The sequence below is a fragment of the Mercurialis annua genome, linkage group LG4 (genome assembly GCF_937616625.2).
Source record: "Mercurialis annua linkage group LG4, ddMerAnnu1.2, whole genome shotgun sequence".
NCBI lineage: Eukaryota > Viridiplantae > Streptophyta > Magnoliopsida > Malpighiales > Euphorbiaceae > Mercurialis > Mercurialis annua.
This window is the reverse complement of record NC_065573.1, coordinates 39,361,295-39,373,844: the sequence shown is the minus strand read 5'-3', so window position 1 is coordinate 39,373,844 and position 12,550 is coordinate 39,361,295. Positions and strand designations below refer to the sequence as shown.

Here is a 12,550-nt window from a genome sequence, read left to right as displayed (position 1 = left end):
TCTTCAGATAATGGTCGCTTAATTTCACCTAAAAACAATTTAAACCACCTTGTTTCTAATTAATTTGAACTAGCTATTTGATCCCTAATTAAAGTCGTTTTGTTTTTCCACGAATAAATTTTTTATACCAATAGATTCGATCACTCGAATCTGTGTATACCAAATAATAGATAAAGAGTTTAGAAAAATTAAATTTAGTTAAATAACAAATGAAGGGATTGCAAATGATTATAAGTGTGTTTATAATGTTCTTTTACATTTATTTTTTAAAGTAAGAGTTAGAGTGAAGAATTTTAAATAGTAAATCAATTTCCCTATCTTATACTAGACGTCTTTTACTGTTTTTAGATTATGATAATCATAAAAAAAATTATATATTCAGCCTATAATATTTTTTTATATATATTTGTTTATATTTTGTCGAATTTATTTGTAAAATTTAACTCAATTTTTTTTTATAATGTGTTTTTTAATTAATGATAATCATAGAAAAATGATATAATCATTCAAAGGTGGGCGGCCCGCCCCGCCTATAAACACACATTTTCTCATTTACAATGTTCCCCCTCAACTCACTATGTTGTATTTTTATTCGTAACTTCCTTTAAACGTCCCAATTTAGAAGTTTACGACATTTTAGCTTTTTTTTTTAGTTTTCAATTTCTAGACCTTTTGGTAACTCATCATCATATGATTGTCATAATTATTGTTCTTATGTTAAAGATAACAATCTAGTTTATTTAACAGCTGCTTATGGAACATATTCCATAGATTTTAACCTTTATCCATTCAACATGCTATAGAAACAGGATCTTGTATCCAAGTTTTTTACCGTAAGAACTGGATTGAAGGATTTTAAAAAAGTAAACTATGTCCTCTATTATATGGTGGACGTGTTTTACTGTTTTTAATTAATAATAATCATGAAAACTATATTGTAATATCCCGTATTTTTCATTATTATTATTAAATATTTTTATTTAATTTTATTTGAGTCGTTCGTTAATTCGATTGCGTTTCGATTCGTGTTTGATTCGAGTTTGGTTGGTATTATTAAATTAAATAAGTTAACCGTGTATTTTTTTTATTATTCAAAGAAAAAGAAAAATAAATATGCCTTTAACATCCATGCCCACCATGTTTTATTTGTGGCCCATTTAATTCCTATTTGGCCAAATTCTAGCCCATTTGTTCTTTCATCCATGCACAGGTCTACCAAATTTAGAACATCAGCAAGTTTTCTTCTCTTTAATTCTTAAATATTTAATTTCTTTAAATCCTATTTAAATTTCTATTTGTGGCCCATTTTAAACAAACAATCATTCCTCACACTTTCACAAAACCCTAGCCGTCATTCTCCATCAAGTTCTCTGAAAATTCACCCTCATATTCCTCTGAAATCCCGGTAAGGATTCATCTCTTTTACTCTGTTTCAGTTTATGTGCAAAATCGATACTTCCGTGTTCTTAATCATACTCTTTCGCTATAGCGTTATATTTGGATCCGTTTCGTCCTAGTTGAAGTAGACTCACGCCTCTATGATTCTCAACTTCGTTTTTGCCAAACGGTACGTGAATCATTCCGCTATAGTCACCGCCGTTTCATCGTATTTGCGTTCTAATTTGGTTTTGTTTTGAATGTTGTGATCTGTTGTCTTCTTGAAATCTACCAATGGTTTGTTATTCATTACAAAAGGTTGATTTGGTCATATTGTTACTTGTTGAATTGAGAATTGAGATTGCTTTGTTGATTTGGGAGTTCATATCAATGTTCCTTGATTATCGATTTTGGTTTTGTTCTTGTGATGAGTTCGGTTGATTGTTACTGTTTAATATTTCAAAAACTGATTAAGTGATTTGAGTGATTATTGGGTTAGGATGATGGTTACGGAATGCTAATTAAATTGTTGTCCATGTTTTCCCTTCTATTTCTATGTTGATGGTTTGTTTAAGATTGAAAGTGTTGGCAGGTGTTCTTGGTATTGAAGAAGGTGGTTAAAAGTTTAGATAGGTTATTGAATTATTGATTGGGTTCTTGCTAATTATGACTTGGGCTTTTCTTAGTTAATGAGACTAAACTATTATTCATTATTGACTGAGTTTTGGTTTGCGGGGTTCTGTGCATGGCAAGTTTGAGTTTGTTCTTTAAATGAAAGTGATGGATAAATTGCTAGTTTAATCACTCTTTTATTTTAAGTTTATAAATTGAACCCTTCAAATTTATTTCTAGTTATTCATATTTTATCTAATGATAATTAATTTCGATTTTAATTTACGAATTTAGTTTCGATTTTTAAATTGGCAATTTGATAACATAATATTTTTGTTATTTGATTATTTTGATAATATTATTATTTATTGTTTATAATAAATTGATAATATTATTATTTATAAATTACTTTGGCAATAGCATTTTAAATTTAAGAATAATATTAGATTTATTTATTATCTAATTTATTTCGATTATTATTTTCGTAGATCGATAATTATATTATTAATATATGATTTATAATTACTCGGGTAATTATTAAATTCTGGAATTATTGACTGGACGTGTCAATTTGACGTTTTAGATTTTAAATGTTTTTCTTAATTTATTTTAATCAAGTAAATTAATTATTACTTTTGGTTACTTGAATAATAAGTTATTGAGTTCCGTTTTAAATTTGATTTTTTTTAAAGTTGTTTATAATTATAAACTATGGTTTATAGTTGACTATAAATATATTTATTTTATTTAAAAGTTTGTCAAATTAATTATATTATTTTTAAGGCCTAAAAATAATATTTGAATATTTAAAAATTAAATTAATAATTGTTATTAATTATTATTTAATTGTTAAATTTATATTTTTAGCCTAGAATGCCTTTGAGATTAAATTTATATTTTAGCTTTGTTTGTTATTTAATTAATTGAGATAATTGCCGGTAATATTTAATTACTTGAGTTTCAAGCTATTGAGTTCTATTTTGATATTAATTAATATTTTATTTAATATTAATTATAAACTGTGGTTTATAAACTCTGGAATATTAGTTGGGTCGGTTTGGACTTGGGTCACCGACATGTGGGTTTAGCGTGGTAGTTTTTGAAAAAACTCGGCTAACCCACTATTTGAGGAATTGATTTTATTTATCAATTAAATATTATTTTAATAATATTTTCGGATTGGATTTAAGTGAGAACTCAATAGTCTTGAATTAATTACGGCATTACAATTTATTGAGAATTGTGTTTCTCTTTGATTTATCTGGTTATTTAATTGTGCTAGTCCTACGTGGTGTCTAGTGATCTTAGAGTTAGGGGTCGTACGGATTTTAACCTATTTATTATTTTAGACCCGTCGACTGCTCGTGCTTCGGAGTCTACGCAGGGTTAGCTGTTTGCCAAGATCACGTGGATAAGCAAGCAGTGAGTTTGTAGTGCTATTTACCGCTTTATTAAGTACCGCATCGTATTTTAATATTATAAATGTTTGTGAACTGTTTTTACGGATTATGGATCTGGATTGAAACGAGCTACTCGATAGGCTTGTATCGAGACTGTGTGCACCGGTAAGTACTCTGGGAAACGGCAGACTAAAGTCTTGCTTACGCTGGTATATTTATATGACGAGGATTTGTTCCCGTCCACTCTGGGTTTATCGGTATGCTATGTCATACTTACGCTGGGATCATTTCAATACTGTTTTCCATAATCATATTATATTAGTATAAAAATGTTTTGATTTAAGGGTTTTAAACTTAATAAATGTAAATAGTATTGCGAACTCATCTCAGTATATCTGACCCCGTTGTTTTCCCAAATTTTCCAGGTTTATTATTTTGAGCGAGTCTGCAGATCTCCGAATCTTTATTCCTCGGAGGTTTATTTTCTTTTTAATAAATTGTCAAACTACTTTTATTCTTAGACCGCAGTAGTAAATTAGAAGTCTATATTATTCTAGTCTGTTTGTCGGATTTGTCTGACTGGCTTTCTTTTATGCTTTGGCATTAATATTGTTTAACTCTGGTTATATTTATTTAATGGAAGTACTTATATTTAAACTGTTAGTTTAAGTTGGAGTCTCGGTTGCCCCGAGCATTGGATTTTCTGCAGGTTTATTTGATTGGTGGTTTTCCGCAAGGCTTGCTACGGGTTTTGGTACAACCATACCCATACCCTAGCGCCGGTCGCGATCCATGAAATTGGGTCGTGACAAAGTTGGTATCAGAGCCTGGTTTCGAACTAAGGCCAAATTTTGCATGTTATGTGTTATCGCTTAAGGGCATGCTAAGTGTTATTGTAGTGTCATAGGATCTACTGCGGAATTAGGATTCATGTCTTGTCTTTAAAACGTCATCTTTTGATTTTAAAACTTTCTGCCTACACCGATAGGATTGTGTCGAGTAGGTCATTTTATGTCTTGATTTGATGCTAATATTTTGTTGTTGATGCTCTTTCACTTGGGTGATTTTAATTGCATTGGATTTCTCGGGAAGTCTTATATTGATAGTTTGCTTTAATTCATGCTTGAGCATGATATTGTTGTCCTTACCTTGATGATGTTTCTTTTCACTTGGTTGATATATTTTGGCTGTATGCCCATAATGATGTTGTTTACTCTAAATTATTTGTTAGTATTTCTGACTCTATCCGTGAGCTTTGATTTCAAAAAAAATTCATAACTTATCAGTCTTTGACATTGGTTCGGGTTTAAATGATTTTTGACTGATTTGTTTTTATTATCACGTTTTGTGGATTACATTGCTGACAACGTATCAGTTTTAAATTTCTTAAGAAAATTATTTTTGGCCTAACTGGTGTTTGACACAAAAAGTCAAATGGGTAGTCTGGACACGACACCCTAAAATATTTTTTTCAGTATCTTGCCAGTAAAATGAAATCTGTTTATTTCAAAGTTTTACATTTGACTTAGGATTTAAAAAGGGTTGTTCATTTGAAATAAAATGAAATTCTAGTATTTTAAAAATTAAAATGTTACGTCTAGCTAGGTATTTTCAAATGATTGTTTGGAAATAAAAGTTATTTTGAAAGGTGTTATAGTTTTGGCAATTTAGTGTTACTTTTGTAATTTTATCATATTTTGGTTTGTCAACACTTAGGTGTTGTTAGTCTTATGCTCGATTTGCTAGTATCGACCGAAGTATGGGTTTTCAAAAAGATTGTTAAAGAAAAATTATTTTCTCACTTGGGTGATGTGTTGATGTTGTCATTTGGGTGACGTCGAGCTTCTTACTTTTTGATAATATTGAGATTTGTTTTGAAATGCGTTTTTCCGAATTTGAAAATGTTCTGTATACATTTTACACATGGTAATTGCGGGTTTGACTTGAGTCACCCAAATTGGGAGTTGAACTTGGAAGTGGTAGTCACTCGGCTAACTCGACGATTTTAATTTGGGGCGTTTGGGAACAATTATATCTAATGTTTTATAAAAGAGGTTTTCTGGAAAATGAATTTTAACACTGTGGGGCTCGACATAAACTTGAAACCTATTTTGTAAATACTATCTTTCGAAATTGGTTTTAATGCGTACTTTTGATCAGTATCACAATTCGTTTTATTCTGAGTTGACGTTTTGAACATATTATTACACGATATAATATTTTAATTGTTGTTGGGCTATTTAAGATTACTGCCATGTCGGTAGGAATTCGTGGATCATATAAGATGTTGTGTGCTTAACCTTTTGAAATTATTTTGGTTATCTACCCTAATGAGTAGTTGTTTTACTGCAAGATGCTTTAGTGCTTTTCGGTTGTGTGATTAATTCTTGATCTATATTACTATGTTATTATTATTGTATCTCGTGCTTGATTAAGTTAAGCCATATCAGTTTTTGTCCTCGTTGACCTCATTGTGTGGAGTAACACGTGAGAGTATTCCTAGCTAGTTTCCTTTGGCTTAATTTTGGCATTGGTGTCGATGTGCGATTCGAACCTTCGTTTTCTTTTATCATGCGATTAGTTTTGATGTTATAATTGTTTTAGCCGGATCTAGCGTTTGACCCTGGAAATCGAAGTGATTGATTTTCTTATCAATAAATTTGAGGAGCGATTCTCAAGAGCTGTTCGCAGATTCGAATCCCGAAACTGTCCTGGTCGGAGGAAGGCGAATTAATTATATTACTCAGCACCGGTGGAATAATTTTTCTCGTGAGTATTTTCCTCGTGCGTGATTTTTCGAGCGTTATGCGTTTTATGTTAGGCTCATTTATGATAAATTGTATTGTCGAAGTTTCGGCTGTTAGCATTCTAATATTAGATATGGCATATTGTGAATCGGGGTTGATCAGTGTAGTAATGCAATAGTGTTTTTTTTAGATAGATCGGTGAAATATCAAAACTGATATTAAAGCTGCGAAGGCGGTCGTGTTGCTTTGATGCCTTTGGAATTTTTCAAAATTTATTTAAAGAGAAATTCGTTGTTAGGTAAATTTTGGTTTCGTTGTTGATTTTAGGTTATTTTGTTTTGACAATTCAAATTGGTGGACTAGGATAATGGAGATGGGCAAATATGTCAAAATGGACGAGTGTACGTCTCACAGAGTGTAATGTCTAGAGAATGTTTCGAAGAAAAAAAAATTGATTTCAAATGTTAAATGGTTAAAGAGAATTGAAATGTTTTTATCACATAATTGTGCCCAGACATGTCATGAACATGCATTTTGGAATGCCACGAATAGAAAACTGCATTGAGCATTGAGCATGATCACTAATTAAAAGAGAAATAAATAATTGATACATGCATTTAGAACATTCATCACGACATTAAATTATTAGGGTCGAATGCAACTCTTTGGGGATGAGAGCTGTCATCACCCTGGCGCACAATTATGTAAAATAAATTTTATCAGTGGAATTTTTCAAATGTTTTGTTTAAAACTCGCGAGTTATATTGTGAAAATAGTGTTTAAAAGGTTATTAAATTTCAAACGGTTTTGAAATTTTTATTTGGTAGGAAACTAGACAAATACTCTGTGACGACGGTAGTGATTTAAGAAAAATGGCATTGTAAGGATTTATTCTATATTGATTGGAGTATCAGTGTTTGGTAAATAGGAGCTATGGTTATAAGTTGCACTCAAGGTTTAGTTGTGGTAGGTGCGGAAAAATATTGAGTTCGGATTAAAGAGTTGTGTCAGCTTAGAGTATATGGTTTGAGGAGTTTTGTTTTGAAGAACATTGGTTATGCTCTGTGTGTGTTTTTTTTAAAGAACTAAAAGCAATTTTGTTTTTACAGATTTAATATCTGTTTAAAAAGTTTTGATACCGAAATGAAAATTTATTGTGAATAAAGGAACTCTTATTTGTAAAATTTTAACTTTTGAGAAGCGATGCAACTTTGCCAGTTTAGATTTAAAAGCGGATTTCAAATTGTTTTAAATGGATTTTATAAAATCATAAAAATTATTGTGAAAGTAAGGTTCAGTTATGATTTCAAATTGAGAGTATTTTATCATGTTGATGCGTTTACAAACAAAATAATTTTTCAACGGGTTAATTATTTAGATAAAAGTGAAAATTTAATTTGAGGTGCTAGTGATTTCAAATTAAAGGTGGATAGCGCTAGTATATATTTGTGTTTACGTAAAATATTTTTCTGGAGAAGTTTTGTTTTAAGCATAACCAATAATCAAATTGAGTGCGATTAGATCTTAATGATCTTCAGTAGGATTCGAGGTTTTGGTGATATAGAAATAAATGTCAAGGATGAATAATATTGTTGTCAGAAGTATAAGTTATGTATTCCTTAAAAAATTGGTGTGTTTTCTTACGTCTTAGTTCTTGAAGTTGATAGTATTGTCGAGGAGATCTTAGTTGGTTGAACCGAGACGATACTAATGGCGTTAGTTTTCATCCATTATTTTGTAACGGCACATTTGATCTGAACGATATTTTGAATTGTTGTTAAGCTTTCTCATTTGAAGTAATTGATACTATGACCATTATAAGTTCATAGTGCGTAGACGCTAAGTGATGTAAGATTATTTTCCGTAGAGAGTGCTTGTAGGTTTTCGGTTTGTAGTATTGGGGTTTGGCTTAATAAGTTTTTGATTTGAATTTTAGGTTTGAGAAATCAATGTTTAATTCGTTCACACGTGGTGTTTGAGGAGCCGTTTGAAGTACCAAATTGTTGATCTTAGAGTTTTCCGCGTTTGCGTATGGTGGTCTTTCGGGTTTTCAGATCAGTTGTAAATTCGAAGTCGTAAAATTTTCAGCGTGTTTCGGTTAGATGATGTGTCGTTTTTCTTAGCTATCCTCAGTTGAAATTATGGTAAGATTACCCTTGGGTAGGAGTTTGCTTAAACTTTTGAGATTGCGGTGATGTTTTGCTTAGACTGAATTAAACAATTTTTATTTTGTTATCCGTAGAGTTGTCCCTCGGTCGTGAGTAATCTTAGATATCACAAATTGTGGTACGTATATCTCTTTCGTTCCGTCGAGGATACGTTCTTCGTATTTTGAGTTATGTGTGAGTTTTACGTATTGGTAATTGAGTTTTTATTACTGGGCTTTTTGATAAATTCGAGGACGAATTTTTAGTAAGTTGGGGAGAATGTAATATCCCGTATTTTTCATTATTATTATTAAATATTTTTATTTAATTTTATTTGAGTCGTTCGTTAATTCGATTGCGTTTCGATTCGTGTTTGATTCGAGTTTGGTTGGTATTATTAAATTAAATAAGTTAACCGTGTATTTTTTTTATTATTCAAAGAAAAAGAAAAATAAATATGCCTTTAACATCCATGCCCACCATGTTTTATTTGTGGCCCATTTAATTCCTATTTGGCCAAATTCTAGCCCATTTGTTCTTTCATCCATGCACAGGTCTACCAAATTTAGAACATCAGCAAGTTTTCTTCTCTTTAATTCTTAAATATTTAATTTCTTTAAATCCTATTTAAATTTCTATTTGTGGCCCATTTTAAACAAACAATCATTCCTCACACTTTCACAAAACCCTAGCCGTCATTCTCCATCAAGTTCTCTGAAAATTCACCCTCATATTCCTCTGAAATCCCGGTAAGGATTCATCTCTTTTACTCTGTTTCAGTTTATGTGCAAAATCGATACTTCCGTGTTCTTAATCATACTCTTTCGCTATAGCGTTATATTTGGATCCGTTTCGTCCTAGTTGAAGTAGACTCACGCCTCTATGATTCTCAACTTCGTTTTTGCCAAACGGTACGTGAATCATTCCGCTATAGTCACCGCCGTTTCATCGTATTTGCGTTCTAATTTGGTTTTGTTTTGAATGTTGTGATCTGTTGTCTTCTTGAAATCTACCAATGGTTTGTTATTCATTACAAAAGGTTGATTTGGTCATATTGTTACTTGTTGAATTGAGAATTGAGATTGCTTTGTTGATTTGGGAGTTCATATCAATGTTCCTTGATTATCGATTTTGGTTTTGTTCTTGTGATGAGTTCGGTTGATTGTTACTGTTTAATATTTCAAAAACTGATTAAGTGATTTGAGTGATTATTGGGTTAGGATGATGGTTACGGAATGCTAATTAAATTGTTGTCCATGTTTTCCCTTCTATTTCTATGTTGATGGTTTGTTTAAGATTGAAAGTGTTGGCAGGTGTTCTTGGTATTGAAGAAGGTGGTTAAAAGTTTAGATAGGTTATTGAATTATTGATTGGGTTCTTGCTAATTATGACTTGGGCTTTTCTTAGTTAATGAGACTAAACTATTATTCATTATTGACTGAGTTTTGGTTTGCGGGGTTCTGTGCATGGCAAGTTTGAGTTTGTTCTTTAAATGAAAGTGATGGATAAATTGCTAGTTTAATCACTCTTTTATTTTAAGTTTATAAATTGAACCCTTCAAATTTATTTCTAGTTATTCATATTTTATCTAATGATAATTAATTTCGATTTTAATTTACGAATTTAGTTTCGATTTTTAAATTGGCAATTTGATAACATAATATTTTTGTTATTTGATTATTTTGATAATATTATTATTTATTGTTTATAATAAATTGATAATATTATTATTTATAAATTACTTTGGCAATAGCATTTTAAATTTAAGAATAATATTAGATTTATTTATTATCTAATTTATTTCGATTATTATTTTCGTAGATCGATAATTATATTATTAATATATGATTTATAATTACTCGGGTAATTATTAAATTCTGGAATTATTGACTGGACGTGTCAATTTGACGTTTTAGATTTTAAATGTTTTTCTTAATTTATTTTAATCAAGTAAATTAATTATTACTTTTGGTTACTTGAATAATAAGTTATTGAGTTCCGTTTTAAATTTGATTTTTTTTAAAGTTGTTTATAATTATAAACTATGGTTTATAGTTGACTATAAATATATTTATTTTATTTAAAAGTTTGTCAAATTAATTATATTATTTTTAAGGCCTAAAAATAATATTTGAATATTTAAAAATTAAATTAATAATTGTTATTAATTATTATTTAATTGTTAAATTTATATTTTTAGCCTAGAATGCCTTTGAGATTAAATTTATATTTTAGCTTTGTTTGTTATTTAATTAATTGAGATAATTGCCGGTAATATTTAATTACTTGAGTTTCAAGCTATTGAGTTCTATTTTGATATTAATTAATATTTTATTTAATATTAATTATAAACTGTGGTTTATAAACTCTGGAATATTAGTTGGGTCGGTTTGGACTTGGGTCACCGACATGTGGGTTTAGCGTGGTAGTTTTTGAAAAAACTCGGCTAACCCACTATTTGAGGAATTGATTTTATTTATCAATTAAATATTATTTTAATAATATTTTCGGATTGGATTTAAGTGAGAACTCAATAGTCTTGAATTAATTACGGCATTACAATTTATTGAGAATTGTGTTTCTCTTTGATTTATCTGGTTATTTAATTGTGCTAGTCCTACGTGGTGTCTAGTGATCTTAGAGTTAGGGGTCGTACGGATTTTAACCTATTTATTATTTTAGACCCGTCGACTGCTCGTGCTTCGGAGTCTACGCAGGGTTAGCTGTTTGCCAAGATCACGTGGATAAGCAAGCAGTGAGTTTGTAGTGCTATTTACCGCTTTATTAAGTACCGCATCGTATTTTAATATTATAAATGTTTGTGAACTGTTTTTACGGATTATGGATCTGGATTGAAACGAGCTACTCGATAGGCTTGTATCGAGACTGTGTGCACCGGTAAGTACTCTGGGAAACGGCAGACTAAAGTCTTGCTTACGCTGGTATATTTATATGACGAGGATTTGTTCCCGTCCACTCTGGGTTTATCGGTATGCTATGTCATACTTACGCTGGGATCATTTCAATACTGTTTTCCATAATCATATTATATTAGTATAAAAATGTTTTGATTTAAGGGTTTTAAACTTAATAAATGTAAATAGTATTGCGAACTCATCTCAGTATATCTGACCCCGTTGTTTTCCCAAATTTTCCAGGTTTATTATTTTGAGCGAGTCTGCAGATCTCCGAATCTTTATTCCTCGGAGGTTTATTTTCTTTTTAATAAATTGTCAAACTACTTTTATTCTTAGACCGCAGTAGTAAATTAGAAGTCTATATTATTCTAGTCTGTTTGTCGGATTTGTCTGACTGGCTTTCTTTTATGCTTTGGCATTAATATTGTTTAACTCTGGTTATATTTATTTAATGGAAGTACTTATATTTAAACTGTTAGTTTAAGTTGGAGTCTCGGTTGCCCCGAGCATTGGATTTTCTGCAGGTTTATTTGATTGGTGGTTTTCCGCAAGGCTTGCTACGGGTTTTGGTACAACCATACCCATACCCTAGCGCCGGTCGCGATCCATGAAATTGGGTCGTGACATATATTTTCAGCCTATATTTTTTTTTATAAATTTGTTTTATATTTTGTCAATTTTTTTAATTTATTTGTAAAATTGAACTCACAAAAATTTTAATGATATGTTTTTTAACTAATGATAATCAAAGAAAAATGATATAACCATTCACAAGTGGGCGGCCCGCCCCGCCTAAATGTTTAGGTTTACTATATATTTTCATTAAATTGTTCAAAATATATTTTTATTTTTATATTTAACTCGTAGTTTTAATAAAGACAATAAATATTATAGACATGAAGAATCATTACTATTTTCTCCTTCAAACAACAATTTTGCAAGTAATTTCCACTAACAGAGGTTGGTGACATTTACATTTATGACAATTTTTTTTTTTTTTTTTTTGACTCTCTCAAATACAAAAGAAAGGAAAAGAAAAGAAAGAGTAAGAAATCTCCGGTGACTTATAATATCTGGTCCGATGAGTACATCTCTACCTACATTGTATTATTTTCAACTCGGTATTAACTTCAAAACCGATTTCTGCTATTATTCTCCTGAAGGTCAGTCTATATTCTCTTCTTGAAAAACTGAGAGTTAGATATTATGTTTAGATCTCATCTGGTGTTTTGTCTCATGCATAGCTGGTTTGCTAGGATTTGTGATTAATTAAGTAAACATTTGAACTCAAATTCGTTTTCTTGCCACCCGAGTAGTTAGGTTCTGCTCTTCAGTTCCAATTATTTGTT

The 12,550-nt window shown here is 30.4% G+C and overlaps 2 long non-coding RNA genes across 4 annotated transcripts; both read left to right on the top strand.

Moving 5' to 3' along the window:
• The first annotated feature begins 1,010 nt into the window (after positions 1 to 1,010).
• On the top strand, positions 1,011 to 6,146 carry LOC126676445 (uncharacterized). Of its 2 annotated transcripts, XR_007640293.2 has the most exons (5): positions 1,011 to 1,405; positions 1,490 to 1,567; positions 3,339 to 3,411; positions 3,815 to 3,865; positions 4,099 to 6,146. It is a non-coding gene; the product is annotated as an uncharacterized LOC126676445 (long non-coding RNA). The 2 variants fall into 2 exon arrangements; XR_007640292.2 differs by lacking the exon at positions 4,099 to 6,146 and having other exon boundaries at positions 1,020 to 1,405; positions 3,815 to 4,052.
• A 1,086-nt stretch (positions 6,147 to 7,232) lies between these two features.
• LOC130014594 (uncharacterized) lies at positions 7,233 to 11,813 on the top strand. Of its 2 annotated transcripts, XR_008790526.1 has the most exons (5): positions 7,233 to 9,032; positions 9,117 to 9,194; positions 10,966 to 11,038; positions 11,442 to 11,492; positions 11,726 to 11,813. It is a non-coding gene; the product is annotated as an uncharacterized LOC130014594 (long non-coding RNA). The 2 variants fall into 2 exon arrangements; XR_007640289.2 differs by lacking the exon at positions 11,726 to 11,813 and having other exon boundaries at positions 7,342 to 9,032; positions 11,442 to 11,679.
• The last annotated feature ends 737 nt before the right edge of the window (positions 11,814 to 12,550 follow it).